The 25,265-nt window shown below is 33.5% G+C and overlaps 1 protein-coding gene and 4 non-coding genes across 5 annotated transcripts in view; 3 read left to right on the forward strand and 2 right to left on the reverse strand.

Annotated features, from left to right (window-relative positions):
• The first annotated feature begins 350 nt into the window (after nt 1-350).
• Nucleotides 351-423, forward strand: TRNAV-AAC (transfer RNA valine (anticodon AAC)). Its single transcript has one exon. It is a non-coding gene; the product is annotated as a tRNA-Val (tRNA).
• Nucleotides 424-1,117: 694 nt separating this feature from the next.
• TRNAV-AAC (transfer RNA valine (anticodon AAC)) lies at nt 1,118-1,191 on the forward strand. Its single transcript has one exon. It is a non-coding gene; the product is annotated as a tRNA-Val (tRNA).
• A 381-nt stretch (nt 1,192-1,572) lies between these two features.
• TRNAV-AAC (transfer RNA valine (anticodon AAC)) lies at nt 1,573-1,645 on the reverse strand. The gene has a single exon. It is a non-coding gene; the product is annotated as a tRNA-Val (tRNA).
• Nucleotides 1,646-2,106: 461 nt separating this feature from the next.
• TRNAV-AAC (transfer RNA valine (anticodon AAC)) lies at nt 2,107-2,179 on the reverse strand. The gene has a single exon. It is a non-coding gene; the product is annotated as a tRNA-Val (tRNA).
• Nucleotides 2,180-12,251: 10,072 nt separating this feature from the next.
• The window catches only part of chinmo (Chronologically inappropriate morphogenesis), a 57,379-nt gene continuing 44,365 nt past the window's right edge, over nt 12,252-25,265 (forward strand). The window contains exons 1-2 of the mRNA XM_068294459.1: nt 12,252-12,739; nt 14,643-15,709. The gene's annotated coding sequence lies outside the window, so the exon portion shown is untranslated. The remainder of the gene's footprint in view (nt 12,740-14,642; nt 15,710-25,265) is intronic.

Raw genomic sequence — 25,265 nt, forward strand, 5'->3', positions numbered from 1 at the left:
AATGTCGTTCAATCTGCATTTAAATTTTAAAAACTAAATCTTATCTGTAATTTTAATAAATACCGATTACTCCAAAAATTCTTTTACTCATTTTGAAACTAACATTTTGCAGACGAATTATAAATAAATGATGAAAAACTGTTTAAACTGTTTTTTATAATTTTCTCTACTACATATACACAAACAATCTAAAGTCGAGCGACCAAGCCAACTTTCGGTTTTCTTTGTTGTTGTTGGACAATAAATAATTTAGCCATCAATTCAAACTAGTCCACTTCAAATAACTATTTACTTGGCATGGTGACCCTCTGAAAGCTTGTCATTGCATTCTGGCCGGCATTGCACAAGCTGTTTCCGTGGTGTAGCGGTTATCACATCTGCCTAACACGCAGAAGGCCCCCGGTTCGATCCCGGGCGGAAACATGTGAACTTCTTTTTTGTTAATTTTTTTCAAAATTTGTTTTTAAACTTATTTTATATTTTTTTAAAATTGTTTCAGTTGTTTACAGTAGTCTTCTCAAATACTTTGCTCTTAACTTCAAATATTTTTGTAAATTTTGATGCTAAATCAATTTTTGCTAGGAATTGGGAATAATATTGAATTAAAACTTAATATTAAAGCATTTTAAATGTTTTTTTTTAAGTTTTTTATATATTCAGTTAGCTAAATTGATCAACAAAACCATAATGACCAAAAATATGTGATTTACAACGTTTTTTAAGGAAAATTCGCAAAAAATTTAGTTTATTTTTTGACAATTTTTCAAATTTTAACTAACTTTAAATTCAATAACATTAATTACAGGCAATGAGTGCTAAAGAACTAGAGAAAAAGCTATACAGACAAAAAAACAGACTTAACAAAAAGTTAAAGTTAAAAGTTATTAAAAAAAAAAAAAGAGCAAAGGATTCTAAAAAATTATTAAATATAATCCTTAAGGGCTAAAAAGCTTAAAACACATAAACGATGAACTAAATCGTCGTCTGTAGAAAATATATTTCACGTTTCTTAAGATAATGCAATAACTGATTGTTATTAATACTTTTAATACTATTAATAGTATATGGCCAAATCTGAGAAATCGTTGACGGTTTTGAAATAGCCTAAGCATCAGCTGTTTCCGTGGTGTAGCGGTTATCACATCTGCCTAACACGCAGAAGGCCCCCCGGTTCGATCCCGGGCGGAAACATGTGGCAATTTCTTTTTTGTTAAATAAATAAATGGCTCTGTTTTTTTTTTTTTTGCAGTCTATTTTAAAGGATTTTTTTATAAACTCGCAAAGGGTATTAGGAAAAATGTTTGTATAACATAGACAAGAAGGCGTTTGCGGCACAGATACGTTGGTTTAATCCTCGAGTTGGCAGGATCGTAAGACAAGATTGAACTTTTATTGGAACGATTACTCGAAATTAAATTGTAAAGTAAAAAGAACCAAAGTTGTAACCAATTTTGTTGTAATTTTCACCAATCTTTCTATTTTTTGTTCAAAATTTTATATTTAACAATTCTTGTAGAGAAAAACCCACCCAAAAAAAAAATGTAATACTTTATGTGCAAAAAAAATTGCACATGTTTCCGCCCGGGATCGAACCGGGGGCCTTCTGCGTGTTAGGCAGATGTGATAACCGCTACACCACGGAAACAGCTGATTCTGTTGGGGCTCCAATGTCGCCAACGGTTTCCAAGATTCAACCAAGATGCATCTATAATTACATGCAGGTCTATCTATACATTATTTATAAACCAAATGAAATGTGGTAGATCGACAGGTATTTAACTTAAGTATAAATGCTTTGCCATACTTTTATTGACAAAGAATATCTATTTTGGAAGCATGGCAAAAGTTTTTAACAAATGTAAATATAAAATTAAGTTAAAACAAACAACATCAGTTCAATTGGTTTCTTTAGTCTTTAAGTTCTCCCAAATTTTAGTTACTTATATTAAAGAACAGAGATTTGGCGACTTTTACGCGTCATTTCATGGGAAATTTACAATTAAACCTGGCCAAGGAAAAAAAAAAGCATTATAAAAAAATAAAATAATTGAATAAAATAAAGCTTAAAAATCAAATTTTTAAAAATTAACAAAAAAGAAGTTCACATGTTTCCGCCCGGGATCGAACCGGGGGCCTTCTGCGTGTTAGGCAGATGTGATAACCGCTACACCACGGAAACAGCTTGTAGGATGCCGGCCAGAATGCAATGACAAGCTTTCAGAGGGTCACCATGCCAAGTAAATAGTTATTTGAAGTGGACTAGTTTGAATTGATGGCTAAATTATTTATTGTCCAACAACAACAAAGAAAACCGAAAGTTGTCTTGGACTCACGATATCTTTGTCATTGGTATGTATGAGTTGGCAGGTTGAAATGACAGACAAAAGTAGCAATATTTTTAATGGAAAATCTCTTGTTAATGAGTGAATATCCTAAACCAAGAAGGAAACTTAGTGCAAGACTTAAATATACATAGTATAAACTGCTTTTGTAAATTTCATGCATCACTGCCTAATAAACTCTCCACATTCTCTCTGTGGCACTCTCAAGTTGGGTCTCTCTGTTTTCCCTCCCCCACAAAATGCTTTGCGCCGCATTGTCTGCCGCATTCAAAGGGCGCTCGTCAGTCAGTGTCAGTGCTTGGCATTTTTCACAAGTTCCGAGTGAAAAACTCCACCAAGTCATATCTATGCAGCCCATCATCATCATCATCATCATTATGATCATTTGATGCGTGCCTGACCCAATTTTCATTTAGCTATTTGCTCTAATTCACACACGAACTACACTGCGCTTCAATTCATTTATTATAAAACATGTTGCAATCATCTCTTTTATACATATTATATTATAATAAGAAACAATAAAATGTGTAAAACTGTTGGACAATTCAACCGAGTTCATTCACCCAAATCATTATAATCGATTTGGCCAGGTCGAAAGGTAAACAACACGAAACTGTAAGGAACAGCGCCGCGACCCCAAAAGGTGAAAAGGCAATCAATGTTGTCGTCCTAGAAGTTTTTTGTCAAATTTTATTATACAAATGTACACTCACATACCTATGCATATATATGTATGTATATTTTACTACCCCAATCGCTTATTGTGCGTAATAGAGCATTAAATTCGCCAGAAGTGAGGCAAAAGTAGAATAAAAAGCAACAGGAGAAGTCCTTCGAGCACATCCTTGAGAAAAAATATTACATTAGCATCGCTTTTCCTTTGTCTGGGTGTGTAAGGTAGTAAAAATTATGTGTAAAATGTCCTTGAACCCCTTTTTTTTTTTTAGATATCTTTCTATCCTTTGTGTCGCCACAAGAAGAAGCGAACGAAAAGAATCCAGAAATAAATGAATGAATGGAAATAAAGAGGGTAATATTTTCCCTTTTTTTTTGAGTATTTTTCTTGTGCTTTTCCCCTTCGTCATTGTTTTGAAATTATGTTAAAATTTTCTTTCCTTTTTTTGTGTTGTTATCCTGTTTCGTTTTGCTGGTGTCCTGTCAACGTCACAAATATTCTTGAGTTTCTCTCCCACCCCCTTCAGTCCAGTCATCAACATCATCAGCTGGATTGGGGTTCTCACGTCTCCAGCGGTTTTCCTTGAATTTTCTTTTTCTCCTTATGCCATCTTCTTTTGCATTTTTAAGCTTTGATGTCAAAGTGGAGTTCCGAATTCTGTTTCTCTTCTTTAACTTCAGGTTGTCTCCATTTGCAGTTGAAATGTTGCTTTATTTTCAAGACTCATTAATCCGCAATTGTAAATAAAAATAGGACTAAATATGACACTTGTTAGAATGTGTTTGATGTGGACAAGGATGAGCATCTTTCCTTATAAGTATTTACTTCTTTATGCATTAAAATATGATATAATATGAATCTTGAAAAATGTCTTATCAAAGGACTTTCAGCTTTTAGAATAAAACCTGAAAAAACTCAACATGGATAATAACAAACTAAGTTTAGTTTAGAGTAAAAGCCCAAAACAATGTTTTAAAGTTAGGATGAAATAAAGATATTTGATTTTAAAACTAAACTTGATACGGTTACATCTATTATCTTTGATATTATAAACTGTTTCAATACAATGTTTCATTATATACATAAATAGTGTTTGTATTGAGTCTTTAAATTTCTTCTAAAGACTGAATAAGTTCATTTTATTTATGAAATGTTTTTAAAAAATCTTTAAGCAGTAAGAAATGTTTGTAAGATCTTGAAAATTTTGGAATTTTAGGAAGCAGTCTAGACAAAATGAAACAAATTCGATATTTTGATCAAATTTTTTAACTCACAATTAGATGATATACCCCAAAAAATAAACTGGGGCTAAAATGAAAATTTTTTGTATGCAGTTTATCTTAGATTACCTAGTTCTACAACTTCTTCAACAAATTACCATGTCTTACTATAATATTAACGATTTTGGAGAGACTGGGCTAAACTATTGACCGATTATTGGATGGGGGCTTTTTGTTCAAACGTACCTGTAAACAAAATTTCAAAAGCTATCATGACAATAATTACGGGTCATCATCTAAATACAATAAACAACAAATAACTGAAAAAATGTCTTCATTAAATTTCTTGGGAGCCGAAAAAATCAAATTCAAAGTTAAAAAATAAAAAAGGGGCTAACCTACTGACCACCACTGTAGATAGTTTTAATATGCTAATTAATAATAACGCTACTTCTTCTAATTTATAGATTATTTTATATAATATTTGGATATTTTGTATAGTTAAGTTCAGAATTGAACTCGATTATTTCAAAATTATAATATATCTCTTAAAGACTTAAAGATTTTCCGATTCTTTGATAGATTTTCTTTCACTTACCCAAAAGGTCTACAGTTAATTGGGAATCAAAGTAAGCTAATTATATAATACAGAAGATCCTGAGCAATAAGAGACCTTATCTTAGGGTTCATCTTATGGTTAGTTCTACACTTGTTCACATTCTCACATTACCATTGCAGCAAAGTATATCTATCTATGTGTTGCTTTACCTTTTGTTGGAAATTTAATGAACCCCAATTACAGTTATACTGCCCTAGACTAGACACACACACATACTTGGGGGTCCAACATATGCAACAATTTCACTTTCCTACACATTTTCATTGTTAGAAAAATTTTTGCTCATTAAACTGGTTCAAACCAATTGAAAGGGAAACAATGAAGCGCACTTATTGCAAGCGCCACAAATGAGCAGCCACAGCCCCAAAAAAAAAAAAAAAAACCCCACACACTCTCAATATGTAGCTGTGTGTGTGTGTGTGTGTGTTTGTGTGCGGTACAAAAACAAATGATATCATCTTATCTGAAAACGCAACGAAAAACAACACAAACGCTGTTTATGATGGCAGAGAGGATGATGTTGGGGGAGGTTGTGGGGGTGTTTGTCCATGAAAAAATAAAATATATACATGTGTTTGTGTGTGTGTGTGTGTGTGTGCTTGTGAAAGAGGGGTAGAGTGTGTGTATGTGTGTATTGATAGGCAGTTGAGTGAAAATATTTATTTTTGTGCAATTTTTCACAATACAGAATGAAGAAATATTGGGTGGGGAAAAAAACTGCTTTCAACTGCTTGGATATAAGCTTGTATATCTGGGAACTGCTTTTAATTGCTTCATCTAAATTAAGTATTACGACAAATTATTCCATAGTTAAATAAATATATCCATTTAAAAATGTTTTCTATCTGCTTGTAATAATGATCTTTCGATAATTGATTGATTCCTTTTCGATATTAAGAATAATATATCGAATAATAACTCCAAGTCTTAAAATCAATTAGAAATATATGTTGGGAACAGGAAGGAGAAAGAATATAATACAAGCTACAATTATTTTAAAACTTCTATATACATTATTTAACAAATATTTTACTTACAAATTGTATCCACAATTTAAACCATGGCAGATAGCAAAAAACTCAATAAACGAATCAAAAAATATAAACAAATTACTAAAATTCATATTGTAAAATTTAAAAAATGAAAATTTTAAGTTTTGTCAAATGAAAGGGCCACCAAGGCCACCGAGTGTGGAGAGGGGGGGACGACGACGAATGGGTTTCCTCCGGGCCCGCAGTTTTCAGAAGGGCCAGCGATACATCACAGTCGAAAATAGCGGATTTATTTGAAGGGAAGTAGGGGGCCCGAACATGGTTACCCCTGGGCCCTGAATTTCTCTCTGCGATCCTGATTTTAGCCATAGCCGATAAGTTTTTCCTCTTTGTGGTTTTATTTTTCTATATAGTATTTATTTACAGGATCGGTTAGGATCGATGAGCTATATTTTAACTAAAACCTATATAAATCAATTAAAATTCAGTGGTTTATTTTGCCATCTTAAAGATAGTTTTATGAAAACTTTAATCCTTGAGATTTAGTTTAAATTTGTTTACCCAAAGATGTCCTTAAAACTTCATGTAAGTTGTAGGACATTGAAACATCTACACTGACCAAAACCTATATACATATGTACAAATAAATTTAATACTTATAAAACTAACTAGACAAGGTAAAGTGAATATTCAGTCTAAAATATAAAAAGTTATTAACAAAAATTGCAAAAATACATAAAAAAGAGTACTTAAGAAATAATTTATATATTTAAAATAAAATAATTATAAACTCTCCGAGTATTTGGAATATAATGAAAAATTATAAACCCCGAGTATTCGGGATATAATAAAAATGAAAAGTGAATACAAGAGTGAATATGAAATAGAAGAAACAGTTTTAGGTTAGGTCAAACTAACTAACCTAACCTAATAATTAATAGTGAATAAAAATGCATAGATAACTAAATTGGCAATTAATTAAACTAAAAAATGTGAATAAAATTATCCTGCCCTCTACAAGGGTAAAAAAAATTAAATAGAAAAATTTCAAGTAAATCAATTTGAAATTTACCAAAAAAAACCAACTAAATTATAGTCTATAGCAATTAAATTAGAAAGTGACCAACTAACAACTTCATTAAGTAAATAATTTGTCTATTTTTGGAATCTCTATTGACAGGACAAACGTTGACTTACTTCTTAAAGATCCTTTCCTAGATACTAGGACCTTTTTGAATTCTCTTTGCACTTCAATAAAATGTAGATCCATCCATCTACATACCGATAGAGACAGAACTACATCCACACAAATGTACATTTCATGGCATTCATAGAAAATTATGCTAAATTTCAGTATCCAAAGGGTACACACTCGCATACACACACACACACACACACATACACGCGCACATAAATATGGCACACAACAAAATGCAGTATACACACATAAAAATGGTTTTCAATGGTTTTTTTGGCGGCGCATTTTTTTGGGTACAGTCAGCCCCGCGCCAAAAAACAAAAACACACACACACATACATACATATTTATATATACTTGTGTGTATGTAATTGCCAAATAGTTTTCGGGCCTACGCACACCAAACACCAATACCAATGCCAGCCAAAGCAAGCAACAACAGCAAACAACGTTTGCAGTCAGCGTCAGTCGACGCAGTCAAAAAGTACATAACAAATAAATGCTAAAATTTCACGAAAAACGCACACCCAAAAAAGCACACACACACACACACGAACAAACGCACGCGCCCCACACACACACACGCACACACACACACATTTGTGTATATACAAGCGCAAGCTGCAAAAGTGCGTTCCAACTGTGCCTGACGACGACGACGACAACGACGATGATGAAGAAGATGAAGAAGGGGGACTATGTGAAGAAGGGTGAGGGGGGTGGGACCAGGGCAGGGTTGGGTGCCCAACAAAATTGGAGCATATAAAATGCTCCTAACCACCGCCCCACTGTAACGTCACCCCATCACACAACCTCGCCTCTCGCCTCCCACCGCCCCGTTAACCAACAAAACCTCCGCCACCCGACAACAACAAACATTTGGTACATAGGCCTTTGCAGCAACAACAACGGGCAGAGGAAAAAATATTTTTGTGTAGCTAAGCAAAAACATTGCGAAGCGAAGTCGGCAATAGACGAAGACGGGTTGGTCGGTCGGCCGGTCGGATGGTTAGTTGTGTGGGTGGGGGAGCGACGAGGCGGGTTGGGAGCGGTGTACTAAAAGTGCGTGCAGCACTGCAAAAGCAGTAGCAAGACCTCAGTCAAAGACCAGGAGCGCATCTAAATAATAGCGGGGAGAGTAATAATTCATAAAAATCATTCTCCCACGGTTAGTCCGTCCCTGTTAAGCTGCGCCTCTGTCGACGTTGTCGGCCATTGTATGCTGCGGCTGCCAAAAATACGCAATACACGCAACGAGGCACTAATACAAACATCTACATAGGCGCACACGCATATAACGGCCTGCATTGGTGTGTGCTAGTGAAGCTTTTCTTATTGGATTGCTCAGTAGCAGCAGCAGCAGCAGCAACGGCAGCGCAAAAAAAAAAAAAAAAGCCACGTGTTTGTTGAATTGCGTAAAATCTGCTGCGACTGCGATGCCGATGCCGAACCCACCCCACATACAAGCAGCGGGACCCCCTCCCTCACTACACACACACACACATATACGGCAAAACTTTTGTCATTCTGGTCTCTCTCGCCGCAGTTATGCAGCGCCAGCAGCAGCAGCAGCACCAATACAAAGAATCTATGTACAAGTGGGAGAGAGAAAGAGAGAACATGCGCGCATACATTCTCAACTTAAAGATGGGGGAAGTTGTTATATGCCCCCACAAACAAAAAGCTCTCTCTCTCTCTCCCTCTCTCTCTCACTCTCTGTTATGTTGAGAGGAGAAACGAGTTCTTTTCAACAGGGTCAGTTCTTTACTTCTCTATTTCTGTCTATCTGTCTCTCTTACCCTCTGTCTTTGCATTTTGCCTTTGCTATATTTCTATTCCCGAATCTTTTAACTTAATAAACAAACTTTAACTAATTACAACACAAAAAATATATGAAAAGGAAATAGAAAATGCTATTCTTTTGGGTTAATTTCTGTGATTTTTTTTAGGGAAAAAAATTACATGTTCAATTGTGTGTAAGGGAATTTGATATTATTCCATGATTGGGACACTTGTGGGAATTCATTGTGAATGCAATCCATTGATAAGGGAAGTTGATGGAAGGCAGAAGCCTTGAGAGATCGGCCACATTTAAGGGTTTCCATTATTGTGTTCTTTTTTCTCCTTCTTTGAATAGATTGATTAGGCCGACTGATTGCCACAGTTCTGTGGGAATGTGCAACAAAACAATGAGTCGATTAAGCCATAAATGAAAATTTCTTAACTTTAAATGGAAACTTTGCCCCTTTTGCCACTTTGAAATCATTTATTTTACTTATAAGGATCGTGGTAAAATCCTTTGAAAACGCTTGTGAATGATTATTAAAGTACAAAAGGACTTTAAATAGTTTTTACATTTTGATAACATTGAAAAAGTATTTGTTTTTAAACTATTATCTTAATAGGTGAAAATATTTGGAAAAAAAGTCATGTTAATAATCTTAAATCTTAATCCTAATAATTTTAAATCTTAATCTTAATCTTACATTATATACATCGATAACTTGTGGAGTGCATTATAGAATCAGTGGGGAACAGAAAAAAGTGGCAACAATCGACAATTGTGGGAGTGCGTCGAAGAAGATTTCGATAGAGTCCTGCCAAGCTTTGATTAAGAGTATCCCCAATCGGATGGGAAAAGTAATGGTAAAATAAAGGTGGATACATTCCATATTAATCAGATAATGAAACAAAAATAGATTTTCAGTGATTTGAAAACCAAAAAAAAAAAAAATAAAACTTACTCAATTAAAGTGAAATTTCATATTTTTTGTTGTAACTTTTGAATAAAATAATAAAATAATTCAGGTAAACAATACACAAATGCTTAATAAAGAAATGTGCATTTAAATTGTGGTGATTAAGGTAATAGAAAAAAAGTTGTGCTAGTTTAAAGTCAAAAAAATGTAATTTTAATTATTATTATTTTCATCATGAGTGTATATTATAAAACACTAAATTTTAGTTGAAATTGCTGAATTAGAATTTTTAATTAAAATATAAAACTAAATTATAAATTAGATACTTTTCTTGGACAACATTTTGTTGAATTTCCAATTTGATCTAATTTGAATAAATATTTTATAAGACTTTGTAAGAACTCTTAAAAGATGGTATTTTTTTGTAAACTAAGATTAATAAGGTGTGATCTTTGATTAAAATATTTCTAAATTATAATATCGAAGCCTAAATTGTACTGTGAAAAATAAATGCACATCCAAAATTAACAATCAATCATTTAGTAAGCAGAAGTAATAAAATATTTGCCAAGTTATTTAAGGACTGAAAACCTTAACTTAATTATTTACTTACTTACTTAATGATCTACTAATTTTAAAAAATTAATGAATTTTCAATGACTAATAACATATCTATTTGTAATTAATCCCATCCTTTAATACTCTAAAAAATGTTTAGTTGAAAATGACTTCAATTATTGATAGATAATAGGCCATTCCTTGTTTCTGTGGTAAGTTTCATTACTTCATAAGGCCGACGCAACAGGATACGATGGCATCATCTAAGAACAGGTTCTGCAATACTCAAAGAAGACAGGATACTTACCCCTAAAATAGAAATAAATTTTGTTTTTTTTTGCATAATTCAATTCTATTTTATGGCTCGATGACAAGTTTGATGGAATCTTATGTGAATCGTGATGAAGGGGTTAAGACGATGGACAAAATGCTGCAATCGTGCTGCATAATCAAATTTTTCTCGTTGAATGCATCCGAGAGTTCAGGATAGACAACATTCATAATTCTAATGCATAATATGAACTACATGTGAATTTGTATGTAACACCTGGCCATCATGCATCCTAAATCTATGTATAGGTACCCCCCCGGAGGCAAGGATTTGAAAACCAGAGTTATTTTTCCTTATTTTTAATATCTTTTTTTCGCTTTGCCCCTTTTTTTCCACTTGAGCGGAGAGCGCAAGTTAAGCTCGAAAGGAACTCAGGACTCTCGGGGCAGGACTCAATAGCAGTTACCAGTTATTACCTCATGCGGCCTTATGCAATTCGGTGAGAGTAAAATGTACAAAAACTCACCCCAAATACAATAACAGCAAGGATACTATATGCGTGTGCGTGTGAGTGCGAGTATGTGTTGGTTTGTGTATCCTGCATACATACAAAACCATTTAGAGTGCTGCAACTGTAAATGACATCATACTAAATTTGCTAATACAACGTTTTAAATTTATAGATAAGAATTTAATAAAGAAACAATTAAAAATACATTTGCTTAATGTTTAATATCCTTAATGCTGCCCAATTGGAGAAATGCAAGTAGAGCCGCTTGCATTCCAATTGGATTATCATCATAAAGAGAGAGATAGACAGTGAGAGCAAGCAAAAGTTAGTAAACAAGAGAGCCTAGCAAATTGTCTCTCAGAGAGTCCAATAAGTTTAACTCGCTCGCGCTCTCTCTCTCTCTCGTTCACTCTCTTGTTCAGTTACGGGCTCGCACACCAATGCAAATCTTTTGCATTTGCAACGAAATCAAAAACAAAAGCACACATACACAAACTGAAACTTGTTTGCTGCCTCTGCTGACGCTTCTCTTTAACAGTGGGGCAATATGTGTATATAAACAATTAGTTTTATGGATAACTTGATGAATTTGCCACACTTTTGTTAACACTAGCCTAGTGAATAGTAATAAATTTACAAAGATAGATATTCCTATAAACAATATTTCCCAATAAGAACTGTCTTGGGAAAACGACACACATCATATAATTGCAAGTGGAATTGCATTGCAACCACTGTACTTGTGAGAGCGGGAGTTTCTATGCTTTTCTAACCTTTGGCTGCGCTTTGCTGCGTTTGCCACTCACTCTTACGCTCTTTGCATGTTTTTTTTTTTCCCCCCATCGGGCCTGCTCACGAACACATGTTCGGGACAAGTTCATCTGAGAGAGCGTGCACCCCGTTGGCAAGAAGGGAAATGTAGGCAATAAATACTGGGAGCCGGGCATCAAATAACGGGTGGGGAAAAAATATAGGCATCAACATACAGAGAGCGAGCATCAAATACAGGGTAGGGGCAATTTAGCTGCCCGCTGATTGGTCGTCTCCATTCAAAAAAGCTAAACGTAACTTTACGGCGAGAGGGCACGAATTTACGGCACGAATTTTCGTGTGCATTCATGTTATATTTTGATTTTTGAAATTCTATTCGGCTCTAGGTTTCGGTGGTGCTCGCAGCTCGCAGGCAGCAGCAGCAGTTATGTGCATTTTTGTCTTGTCTCTCGTGTAAAAACCACAAAACATATAAAAATTCAAAAATTAAAATTATAAACTAACACATAAAAATTCATAAAAATTTAAACGAAACGAACAAAACGAAAATAAATAAATATATATAAATAATTATATTAATTTCCTACAATGCAATGCAAATTCAAGTGAAATTTTTCAAAGCAAAAAAGTTTAAACAAAGCCAAAATTAAAGCAAAAAATAAGAAAGAAAAAAAAATCATTATAAATAAAATGCAAAATTTTTTAATTTAATGCAACATTTTAATTTATGATTTTAAATTAGTTTCAATACAACAACAACAAAAAATTAAATAAAATAAAACTGACAAGTGTCCATTTATGTATGTGCATATTTGTGTATGTATGTGTGTGTGCGTGTATAAAAGTCAGAATTTACGTTATTTGACTCGTGATGAAAAGGTAAAAATATAAAAAAACAAAAATTGCTTTTGTGTTTTTGATTTTGAATTTTAACTGCAATGTACAAGAAAGAAAAACCGCAAAGTTCTATTACATATGCATGTACGTATGTGTGTGTGTGAGTGTGTGTGCAAGTAAATCCTGCATGAGTGTTTGTCTGTGTCTGTGTGTCTTTGCATAAATGGGGTTGCGGCTCTTCTCACCTCTCTCTTTCTCACTCTATCTCTCTCGCTTTTTTACTGCAGTTTCAAAAACGGTAAAACGCAGCAACCCAAAAACGAGAGCCAAACAGACGAAAAAAAAAAACAGAGTAAAGCAAAGCAAAACGTAAAGACGAGAACGACAAATAAAAGGAGAAGGAAAAAAACTTTTGCATTTTTAATCAAGAAACAACAATAGTAGAGAATCGGCAACAAACAACAACAACAAGAACAGTTCTACCCTGCCCACCCTCCCTTAAACCCGACAAAAAGGAAATGGACTAAACAAATTGAACCCCTTTATGAGTCCGCTTTTATGCATATGTATGTACATATGTTTATGTGTGTGTGTGTGAGTGAGTGTGAGTGTGTTGGTGTGTGCGTGCGTTTTTGTTAAGCAGTGCAATCAAGAATAAAAACTAAAAGAAATAGGAAAAGGAAAACCCTTTTCTTAGGTTGCACTTGTTAAAACAGAAACCAACCAAAAGAAATTCAACTTTTTCCTTTTCGATAATATAAAACAAAGAAAGATCCATTAAACCGGCTTTTAGTAAACTGTTTATGAATCAAATTTACATATAAAAACTAAAACTAAATGTACCAAAATAAGTGATTTGGCAAAGAATGTTATTTTATTCTAAGCAATTGCCACAAAATGAAATCAAACGAAGTGCATAGACTTACATTTTAAAAATTTTCGATACGAAAAACTTCTTGATATTCCGAAAATGGTCTCTGTTCTAGGGCCTCTTCTTTCTCTGTCTCTCTCACACTCAATGCGGCCATGGTGTCAAGCTAAAAAGTCTCCCAATTCAATTCGAAAAATATTTATTTGTTATATTAGATAAATATTTTTCTACTCTATCAGATCACAGAAAATTATATTTCATTTCATATTCCAAACAGCTGGGCAATGAATTTTCATAAATTTGTAATAGTTTAACATTATCCCAGACTCCACAAACAAAAGCGATAAAAATTTCACATGTTTGTTAGGCACTTAAAAGCTCTGGGGAAAAAAAAAAAAACAGGGCGAAACAAGTTGTATTGAGTAATTGCTTGACCGTAAGACATTTAAAAATATGATTGTATGTGTAATCAAAACTAAATATTTTAAAAATTAATAATCTCTGCTCTTAAAATTGCAAATTTTGAGGTTCATATGCTGATAAGAAGCCAACGAATTTCTAATGAATGAATTATTCATTGACTTACAACTAAGGAATAAAAAAATGCTTTAGGCAAAGTCTCCAATAGAGATTGAAGAAGTTTGTAGACTTCTAAACAGTGCATTCAAAAAGTCTTTAAACGATGCAATACACCAGAATAGAAAAAAAAAGTAAAATAAATTTGGAGACTTGTGTAGACTTCATTAAAACTACATTTTAATTAAGTGGAGACTTTGGGGACTAATATTTTATGCAAAAAATGAATGTAAACTGCATTTGAAAGATATTACAAAACTTCATTTGACTTGTGGAGAGTTTGGAGACTTAATAAAAAACAGCCAACTAAGTTAATATCGTGATTACATTAGTGGAGAATTATTAGAAAATCATTTTTAAGCATTTTATAGAAGTGGAGAGTTTGGAGAATTTCGTATATAAAGCTATTTTTTCCTGAAAAACTTTAAAAATAGTTTAAAATTTTGAAGAATAGAAATTAAAAATTTTCCTAACTCGATTTTTTGCTTATGTTTTTAGCCAAATGTCACTGTGAAAATGTCTCAAAAAACTAATCACAACACCAGCAGCAACAACAACAACAACAAAATCTTGCAACGGCACCAAAAACGGCAACAAAATGCAGCACCAACAATTTATGAACATTTAACTAATTAAAAAAAAAAAAAAAACAAAACCAAAAAAGAAAACATGAACTGAAAAAAAAAACATTTTTATAACCAAAAGCAACGCAAAAATTCAAATTGGCAGAAAAAAAAAAAAAAAATTAAAATGAAAATTTGAAATTTAATCTAAATACAAAAAAAAAAAACGTTTTAGGAAAAGTGCGTGCAAAAATTAAGAAAAAAAATAAATAGAATATAAATATATATATTGTATCTATATTTATTTAACTAACGTCCACACATCGTCAAATGTAACTTTTTAAATTACAAAAAAAAAAAAAACAACAACAAAAACTTAAGGAAAAACAACCGGCAAAATAATTAACACATAAATCATTTAACAAATTCAGTTAATAAAAATTCTTTGAAACAAAAAAAAAAAAAACCCAACAAAAGAGAAAAAAAAATCAACAAAATTTAAGCCACTCAGAAATTGGTCAACTATTCAAAATTATTGGTTCGGACATACAGCAATACTAAACACAGCAACAACAACAACAGCAACAGTAATTACCACAACAACAACAACAACCGTCAGTAACAACAACAACTACAACAGCAGCAGAAGCAAAACGTGTGTGTGTGTTAGTTTGCATCTAAAATTTCGTTTCGATCAAGTAATATATTTATATATATATATATATATTTATGTATCCTAAGTATATGCAAATTATATAAGATTATATACTAAACAATTTTGATAAAATATTCAATACAACAACAAAAACAAAAACAACAAAAATTAAATCTTAATACAAGAAAACAAATTACATTTGTAAAACATTTTTTGTACCAAAATTTATAAATACAAAAAAAAAACAAACCAAAATTACCATCAAAATAAGAAGAAGAAAAAGAGAGAGAGAGAGAATACTGAAGGATTTTTTGGATTAATGCGAAAATTTGCAATTGGATTTCAAGGTGAGTTTCACTTAAATTTTATATTTTAATTTCATTTAATTTTAAATGAAATATTAATCCGTTTAATTGTTGTCCATAGGCAACATTTTAAGGACCAAGATCTTAGTTTTTTTTGGAAATTTAATTAAACTCAATTGACTATGATATTTGGCATAATATTTAGCTAAATCAAGGACTTAAGACTTTCCTTAATGATTTTTAGAAATTTTAAAATATTTTTTAGTATATATTCAGAGTTATTCTTAGTTTTATTGAGCAAAGTAAGGTCCAAGGTGTCCAAGTGCGTCTCTTAAGTTTCAAAATAGATTTCCAATGCATCCCCATCCCCACTCCAAATCCTTGTTAACCTCTAAGTTAGGGAGAAGCTTTGATTTCGATTTTCATTTCAATTAAAGTTTGCCCAGTGGCTCATATTTTCGGTTAACTTTCAACATGAAACTTCCGGCAAGACCCCAAATCATTCGTTTATCTTAACAAAATCTTCCAAGTTGTCTAGGTCTAGGCCTAGTTGGCTCCATGACATATGTCTTATGCAAATTGTAGGCCTTTATGTTTTCATGTTTTAACTCTTTCGTTTTTTTTGTCTCTCTGGCTTTTAGTTTTGGTTGTCACACGAAGTTTTCAGTTTGTGTTTTTTTTTTTTTTTTTTTTTTTTAGAAAGCGGCCGCTTACACTAAAACAAACAAACGAACGAGCAAACATTTGCAAACAATTACACCGACTCACACTTGGCAACCAATTAAAGGCAACGAAAATAACAAACAACAACAATATATATATTTTTTATAATTTATGCAAAAATACAGAAATGAAAAAGAAACAGAAACTGAAAATTTTTGGTAGTCTACGCACTTTTTTTGTGCGTTATGATTTATTGTTAACAAACTTGTCCAACATTGCATATTAATAGCAATTGCTGGGGATGATCTGAAAATATGACAAACTTTGTATACCCTAACATCATTTTTCCGAAGTAAAGTTAGGTAAGGTTAGGTTTTGGTGCCAGGTTTGGTAATTGGAAAAGTTCCTTTAGATTTCATCTATCAGTTGTTATTATCCTAAACTGTTAAACTAGGTTATAAAACTCGCTCTTAATCTTAGCTTGATTCACTTTAGTTTAACGCAAAGAGGCCAAAAGCCCTGTCCGTCTGTATAAACACATAGATCTCAAAGACCTTTCTATCTATAGCTACCAAATTTAGTATGTAAGCTTGTAAAGCATGTAGGCATATGAGGTTTACCTTATTGCCACGCCCACTACAACGTTGGGTAATCATAGGTATAGGTGTAGATTCCTAATTTGGCCGATTTCAGGATCCAAATTCTGAATCTATGTACTCGTCGTATATTGGCCATTTTCTCTTTAACTCTTTGTTCTTATGTGTGTAGATAAACCCCTTTTTGAGTAGGGTATCTTGTGCAGTAGTTAACACACCCCTTTTTCGGTTAGTGCAAACATTGCTTTGGACATAAATTAACCAAAAATACGTCCTTACATATATCCAATTGTATTATTTCTTATAATGTTGCGTTGCGGCTGCTGTTGCTTCTTCCTCTTCTGCGTCGCGCAGTTGACACGCAATAGTTTTTGGTGGTCTGCCTTGCCTCCCCTTCCCTTCCATCATACCTTCCCCCTGGTTAAATGCGTCGTTGTTGTTGCTGTAGCTGCTGCCACTTTGACCTACTTAGGCCACAGCGTGTTCCAAATTTTGTGCGTTGTGTGTACTTTTTTTCCTCTCTATCTCTCTCTCTCTCTCTCCCTCTGCCTCTCTTTGTGTATGTGTGTGTGTGTATTTTCTATGCGTGCGCTTAAATGTAGTAACAATTTTTGTTATTTTTTTTTTTTCTGTGGGTCTTCCGCATTTAATTAAATGCACAACATACATTTTTGGTTGTTGTTTTTGTTTCTTGTCTAGTCGTCTCTTTCGTTGGGGCCTTGCATTTTCACTTGTCGGAAGTTTCAGTTTTTGTTTTTGCCCCCCCCCCTCTCTATCTCTTGTTCACGTGCATTTGCACAATCGTTGTTTCTTTTTTTTCTAAGAATATGTCGCTCTATGTCTGTCCCTTTCTTTTTTGTCTAGCTGCATCAGACACTCTGACGCAATGCAATATTAGTGACTTTATTGTGCATACCCTGGAAGCAAAGAGTGCAAGAAATGGGGGTATATGGGGATTACTGAAAAGTAAAAGAACTTGTGAGGGAATCAACGATGACGTTTCTAAGACAAGGGTAAAGTAAAAGATTACACAAAATATTATAGTTTTTACATTTCTAACATTTTCCATGATATAAGAGAAAACCTCAGTCGAATCTAAGTAAAGACAATGCTTAGGTAAGGGGAATCACCTTTGAAAACTAAGCAAAGAGCGCATCATTAATAGAGTGCCCAAATAATCTTGTTAGAGAGTATCTTAATAGTCGCTGCCCTTGTGGTGGAGAACACTTAATGTTTCTTTCGGTTTGTCGTCGACACTTGCGTAAAGTGTCCGTCCCTCCCGCGGCACAAACTATCGCCCAACCCTCCTTGCCTTGCCTTGCCTCTCCTATCCTTCTATTTGGTCTGTAATAATTGTTTCGTTTTTACGACTTGCCACTGCAGTTCGTTTTGAATTTTTAATTGTGAACGATTACCAAGAAGCTAGCCAGAAACAATGCAAGAAAGTTGAAACGGCGGCAAAACCCTTCCAGCAGTTGACCTCCTCCTCCTTCCCCCGATGCGGGATGATTATTGTGACCGCCTTTTGTTGTTATTACAGTTGTTTCAAGTTGGTTAACTCGTTGCATAGAGTTGCATTTGAGGCAACGGTCTGGCGGTTGTCGTCATTTGAGATAAAATATCTGCCTATGCACTTTTTTTGGAGCCTAATTTCAAGTGCTCAGAAATGAAATCGAAGTACATATGTACATATAATAAACAATGTTTTTTCTGAACTGAAATGTTTGTTTATTGTTCACCATAAAATTATTATAATGCAGTTTTATAGATTTGTTGATTCGATTGGCTTGAAAAGAAAACATCTTATGCTTGTTCCTTGGTTTCATTTTACAAGGAATATTGAGTTTGACAAAGATGAAGCGATAGTATAAACAACTGTTCCTAAAAACCAATCAACTGTTATATAAACTTTGAATATATGTATGTATCTGGGTCCTACGTTCATTCATCAAAACCAAAACGAGATACTTTTATTTTAATGCTCTAAACAACTCCTTGAAACTTGTAAAGAATCATATTTTCCCCCCTAAAATATGCAACAGACAGTCAAAGAAGTTTTTCAAAGCCCTGTTAATAATATATTGTCTATATAGAGTAGTTAACAATGAGGACAAGTTTTTAGCTAAAGGATTCCCATTCCCAAAAGCTCTTAACCTTGCTTATTGCATACTTTAAGGGTTATTAATGCCTTTTCATATGACTAAATCCAGCAATGCCTCAAAATGCGAAGTTAATCTTTGGGTTTAAAAAGGGTTTTTCAATTTTAAACTGTTCTTTACATTCCTTAACTGCCTATTGCATACTTTTGGGGGAAATTACCGACACTTTATCTAATATTCACATATCAAAAACGTTTTTAGTTTAAAATTTGAAGATGCAAATCTTCATTAAACTAAATGTACTAGTTCATTTTTGATAAGAAATAGTTTAGTCTTAAGTAAATGGACTACTTTGACTTTATGTCGATTCATTATATGGAGCTATAGATTCTTACAGAAATCGTTTTGCTTCAGGTTTCTACAGACCCATTCATGGCAATTTTTTATGACTCGTCGTCAATAGAAATACAAACACACATACAGACATATTTCTATCTTTGTGTGTGTGCGTCTACACATTCATTTCAACTGTTCAATGCAGATAACCCAAAAGCCCAGCCAAAAAAAAAAAAAATGGAAGGCAAAAAAGAGCCAACAACTATCAAACAAAACGATGCCCGCCCATGAAATGCGTTTTCTATTTGTGCAAACTATTGCGGCGACTATGGCGACCATATATGTACACATGTGTGTATGTATATGTACATACACATACACTTATGTACGTGGCTACACCCACACATAGAGAGAGAGAGTGACTCTATGTGTATGTATTTGCCTGCATGCAAAAAGTTTCGCCAAAAGGTGTGAGTGAAGCGAAGTAGAGCAAAAGCCAACTGGGCAATTAGCAACTAGGCAAAGAGAGACAGCAGCAGCAGATAGAGAAGAAGGAGAAATGAATAAAAAAAAAAAAAAAAAACGGCTAGTTTGCCAAAGCATTGCACATAGTTCTCTCTCGCTATCTCTATCCCCCCCAAAATATCTCTCTCTCACATTCACTTGTTCTCTTTTGCTTACATACGCCCGCTCTCTCTCTCTCTCGCATAGGCCTATAGTTATGTATATGTAAAGGCAACATTTAAGTGCTATGAAAAGCAAAAAAAAGAAGAAAAAAATGTCGCTTTGACTGACACTGACAGGTTTTCATTGCCGTCCTCCCCCCTCTCCGCATACTTTACTCCATCAACGTCTCCACCCCTGCACTTCCATGACAATCTCCATCTTCTCCTCCCCTCCTCCATTTAGTTTAGTTTTGCGGCCTTTAGTTTTTTTAATGAAATTTTTTTTTTTAGCGCGTTTTGTTGGTAATTTTGATAAGCCTAATTAACAGTTCATAAAAGCGATTATTTCATATACATATACATACATATATACATATGTATACGCATACATTCATACCATTTTTATGGTGAAATTTCATGTAAGTTTCATTTTAGTTTCTAACTAAAATGCAAGTCCAAGTCCAAGCTCAGAGTGGAAATAAGTGCGTGCCTCTGTTAACATTTAATGGCCATAATAAAATGCTAAAACAAAATATGATGGCAAGTTCTAGCTTAGCATGCAAATTTCTATGGCACCATAAAACCAGATAACTGAAGAATTGAGAATATTTAAGGAATTTGTCATTAAGTTTAATGAAATGAATCTATAACTACAAATTTTAAAAGGTTAGAATGAAAGTAGCTAAAGGAGGACAAGCTTTTAGTACGTTGTTTAAAGAAAAAAACAGATTGAAACTAACCCTACATAAACTGAAGTAAAGGATTTATAGGCATAGCAAAAGTTTCTTATATACTTTGTCGATCCCAACATTTACTTAGCAGATCCCTATCGATCCGAAACATTGATATCGATAAACATTTATCGTTGTAATTTCTTGAAACTTAACTATTTTGTCGATATTAAGTGAAATAAGTCATAAAATATAAGTGATAGGTAGATTAGACAATTGTCATTAGCCAAAAAAACTTAATTCTTCATAAACTTGGAGAGAATATCTGAATCTGCTTCGAATTTTTAAAAGAAATTCATATAAATAAATAATGCTTAGCCACTTTTAAAAGTTTTGACTACTAATCATATATATTTTAGAAAACTCTTATGAGGAAAAGTGAAAATATTTTGACAGCTCATCATGTTTTATAAAGATTTCAGTAGAATTTAATAGAAATATTAGAAGGATTTCATGTGAAAATGCGTTTAAAATGAAATGTTTTAAAGAATAATATTTCAAATTTTTTGTCATAGAAAACGAAAACTATAAGACAATGAATTTTTGACAAAAAGAATTTGTCAATTTAAAACTATTACATCATAGAAAAGAACTGCGTTGATAATTCTAAACAGCAGAAGGGCGCAACAAATAAATAAAAAATTTAAAAACCAACAAAAAAAAAAAGCACCAAAATTACAAAAGCAAAAAAAAAGGCATTGGCATATAGATTACATACATACATACATACATATACACTTGTTGAAGCATATAAAATGAAAAGAGCAAAACATATGTATGTATGCACATACAAAGCCATATGTGTCTATATACTCACACACATACATATACATTTGTATGTATGTATACATAACGCAGCGAAAAATTTACGCATCAAAATTATAGCAACAACTTTGCTGCTGCTGCTGCTTCTGCTGCCACCAGACTGGCCTACAATTAAATTGGCTCAAAGTGCGTACCGAGGAGAGGGCTGTGGTAGGGGGGCAGGGAGGGGGCAGCGCTCTATCGCCGCCGACGCCTGCACAGCAACAAAAAACGAGCGATAGAAAAAACCTTGAGCTCGCACAACATAATTAAAAATGTGCGTAGACGCACACACACACGCACACACACAGACACATACCAGCGCACTCACACACTCACAGCTTTTGCAGTGGCCATAAGCTTTTCCTGTTTTATAAATGACATTCACGCGCAATAAATATATGAGAAGAAATAAAGAAACAAAAAAAAAACAACTAAAGGCAAAGCTCCAACTGCAAATACAACAATCGAAAATCTAAAAATGGTTTTCGGCTAATGCAAACTATAATACACACACTCACACACACAGACATACATACACCACGCACAAAAAACACACATACATACATATGTATGTAGATACTTTTTTACATATGTATCTAAACTGAGAGCGCAAAGCTCTTTTGCCAATAGGCATATTTTAGTTTAAAAAAAAAAAAAAACTCTCACGCACTTTTTTTTTTATATTTTTGCCCAAAGCTCTCTCACGCACTATTGCACGCAGAAAGTCACAGAGAGAGAGAGAGAAAGAGAGCGCGAAACTAGACCTAGAGCGAGCTTTTGGCGATCAGTCTACCATGGGACACGACTAGGTAAAGATCTCTGAACAGTAGATCTGAAATGTGTCAAATTCCTAGAATTTAAAATCTATTAAAATGGATATTAATTTAATATATTTTTACTAGCCATCTTTAATGTTAACGGAAAACAAAGTTTGATATCTTCGAAATACTTGTTTGATGACTTTTTTGAGGTACTGTTTTGGCACTTACACATATGTGTATAGTATCTTCAAGATACTTATTTGAGGTAGTTTTTTAAGGAACTTTTTAGAAGAATTCTTTGAGATAGTTGTTTAAGATACTTCTTGAAAATGTTTTCTAAAATACTTGTAAATACTTCTTTGGGTAACTGATTTAGGGAACTTCTTTAAAAAGCTTCTTGTAAATACTTCTCGGTTTTAGTTTTTGTAAATACATCTTTGAAATTCTTCTTGTAGCTACTTCTGTGGGTAACCTCATCAAGATACTTATTTGACAAACTTTTGCTTTAAGGTACTTCTTTCAGATATATTATTTTGAAATATCTTTTTCCAAAAAACAATTATTTCAAGATGAACTAGATTGATTGAAAACATCTTTGGTAAAATATTTTGGTGTTTTTTTTTTTTGATTTTTGGAAAAGTTAAGGCGCAGAGCAACTATTTGACTAAACTATCTTCAAGACTAAAGACAAAATATTTTTGTAAATTTCCTTACTGAATCTTTCAATCAACTATAATTGCATTTTCACATCCGATTTGTCTTGCTTCGTTTGGCCATCCAACTCTGTTTTGGATGTATCTCATCTTTACAAAAAGTATCTTTTTTTTTCTGTTGAAACGGAAGAAAAATGATTATTTAATTGTTTAGAACCTTTTCTTTTCCCAATTTCATTTTAATAATAGCTAATTAAGTCAAGTATAATATACGCATATTAAACACAAACACAACAACAACAACAACAAACAAACAAAAAAAAAAACCTATGGAAGATGAATGAATTGTGAATTGCCTCAATCTTCTTCTAGCGCCGGCGTCACCAAGAGCTCACTTCAAGGTATTATTGTGTCACGTACCTACATACATACACATTCATACATATATATATGTACATATATGTATATATTCCAATTCATGTTGTGTTACTTTTTTTCCTCATCTTCTTCTTCTCTTTGCCCTACCCCATACCTAATGCCCCTCCCATCTTGGCATAAAATTCGAAAAGCCAAGTCAAGCAAAGACGTTCTGGAGTGCACTCTGTGCGACAAGAAGTGGAACAATCACCGAAAAAAGGGGGAAAAATGGAAAACAACCAAGTAAAAGAAAAAACAAAAAAAAAAAGCACAAAAGAAATTGTTAAGGAAATTAAAAAGCATAAAAACAACAGCAACAGCTTCCGTTAAAACAAAAGCAACAAGCCGAAAGAAGTGAAGTGGAAGTGGAAGAATGGGCAAGAAATGCGAGAGTGCCGAAGTGGAAGAAAAGGGTTCCAAGCAAACCCAAATACACGCAATCCTCACATATGCAACGTTTACCGTTAGAATCTTCTGCAAGAAAAAGGGTTGCTCTTCTTCTTGTCAATTGCAATTATTGTGGTTAATTTTTAACTGTTGGGGGTCCTTTTTGTGCAAGTATGGAAATCATTTCCATTTATCATTGCAATGAAATATTTTATACTTTGATTTATCTTCAAAGAAGGAAATGTTACAACACGGGGGGAGAGAGGAGGATGGGCTGAAAGGAAATTCAGGAAATGTATCGATTGTCCATCGAAAGTCAGCTTTAATATCTACATTGATAGATTGATAGGAAAAATATATATATTTACAATAACAAAATGAAGATAGATGATAAAAACATACAGATCAAAGTCGATAAATTGCTTCTTAGATAGACAGAAGACTCGAATAAGTTAGACAGGATAGGTATAATGAATACATTTGGTTAGGTAAAGGAACTCTAGGGGATTCAGTTTCTTTTTCTTCATGAGTTTTTCTATGGTCATTTGTATGAAAAATTTCGAATTTTAATGGCAGTTAAAACAAATGATTCTATTCTTATCTTAATCCTTTTCGGTATGAAATGATGATATGATTTAAAAGATTGTTTCTAATATAAGTAACTACTTTATGTGGAAATATACAAATAAACGAAAATTTAACATCCTGGAAACTTACATTTTCAAAAATCAAAAGTTCAACTTATATCTATCGAAAAGAAGTTGCTTCTTAATAGACATATTCTGGCACTTTTTTTTTCCTCTTTGTATTTGGGGGCTGGTTTTAATGACTTTTTGTGCACCTCTTCCAATCAACGAGAAGATAAACCTCATCAAATGTTTTTCATGTTGCTTTGAGCTGCTTCTAATGAACTGTTCCAACTGTGGCTCCAACACCTTCCATTACTCTATGCTCTGCACTTGCAACAACGTCAAAGTGAGATTGCCATTGACTGCATTTTGGTAATTAGTGTGGGTAACTAGGTGGCCAGCAGCAGCAGCAATTCAGTTCAGTTGAGTTGTATATTCTCTCCCTGCCCCACCACTCAAAAGACAGAAAAAAAAAAAAAAACACAACGTATAGAGAAAACCTTCAGGCCAGCATTTCCCCTTGGTCTACTCTACCTTCTCTTGGCCTGTCTATCAGACGTGCAGCCATGTGTGCAACAGTGGGCCCCTTTTTGTTCCCCTCTCCTCACCGCTCTCGCACCCAATCAAATTCATGACGTTGAGTGCACTTCAAAGTAGCAATTCAATTTCATGGTTACGAAGATTCTTCTTGCCCTTTTTTTATTTTTAGTTTTTGGCCTTCTTTTTGATTGTGGTTTGATTATTCTGTAAATCACGGACATAAAAGTGTTGCACTTGAGGTGAGCAACCGAAACTGCATTTTAATTAGACACAACAGGCGGTCGGCTGATCGTCTGTCCCTATCAGTGACCATC

This window comes from Drosophila tropicalis, unplaced genomic scaffold, assembly GCF_018151085.1.
Source record: "Drosophila tropicalis isolate 14030-0801.00 unplaced genomic scaffold, ASM1815108v1 contig_845, whole genome shotgun sequence".
NCBI lineage: Eukaryota > Metazoa > Arthropoda > Insecta > Diptera > Drosophilidae > Drosophila > Drosophila tropicalis.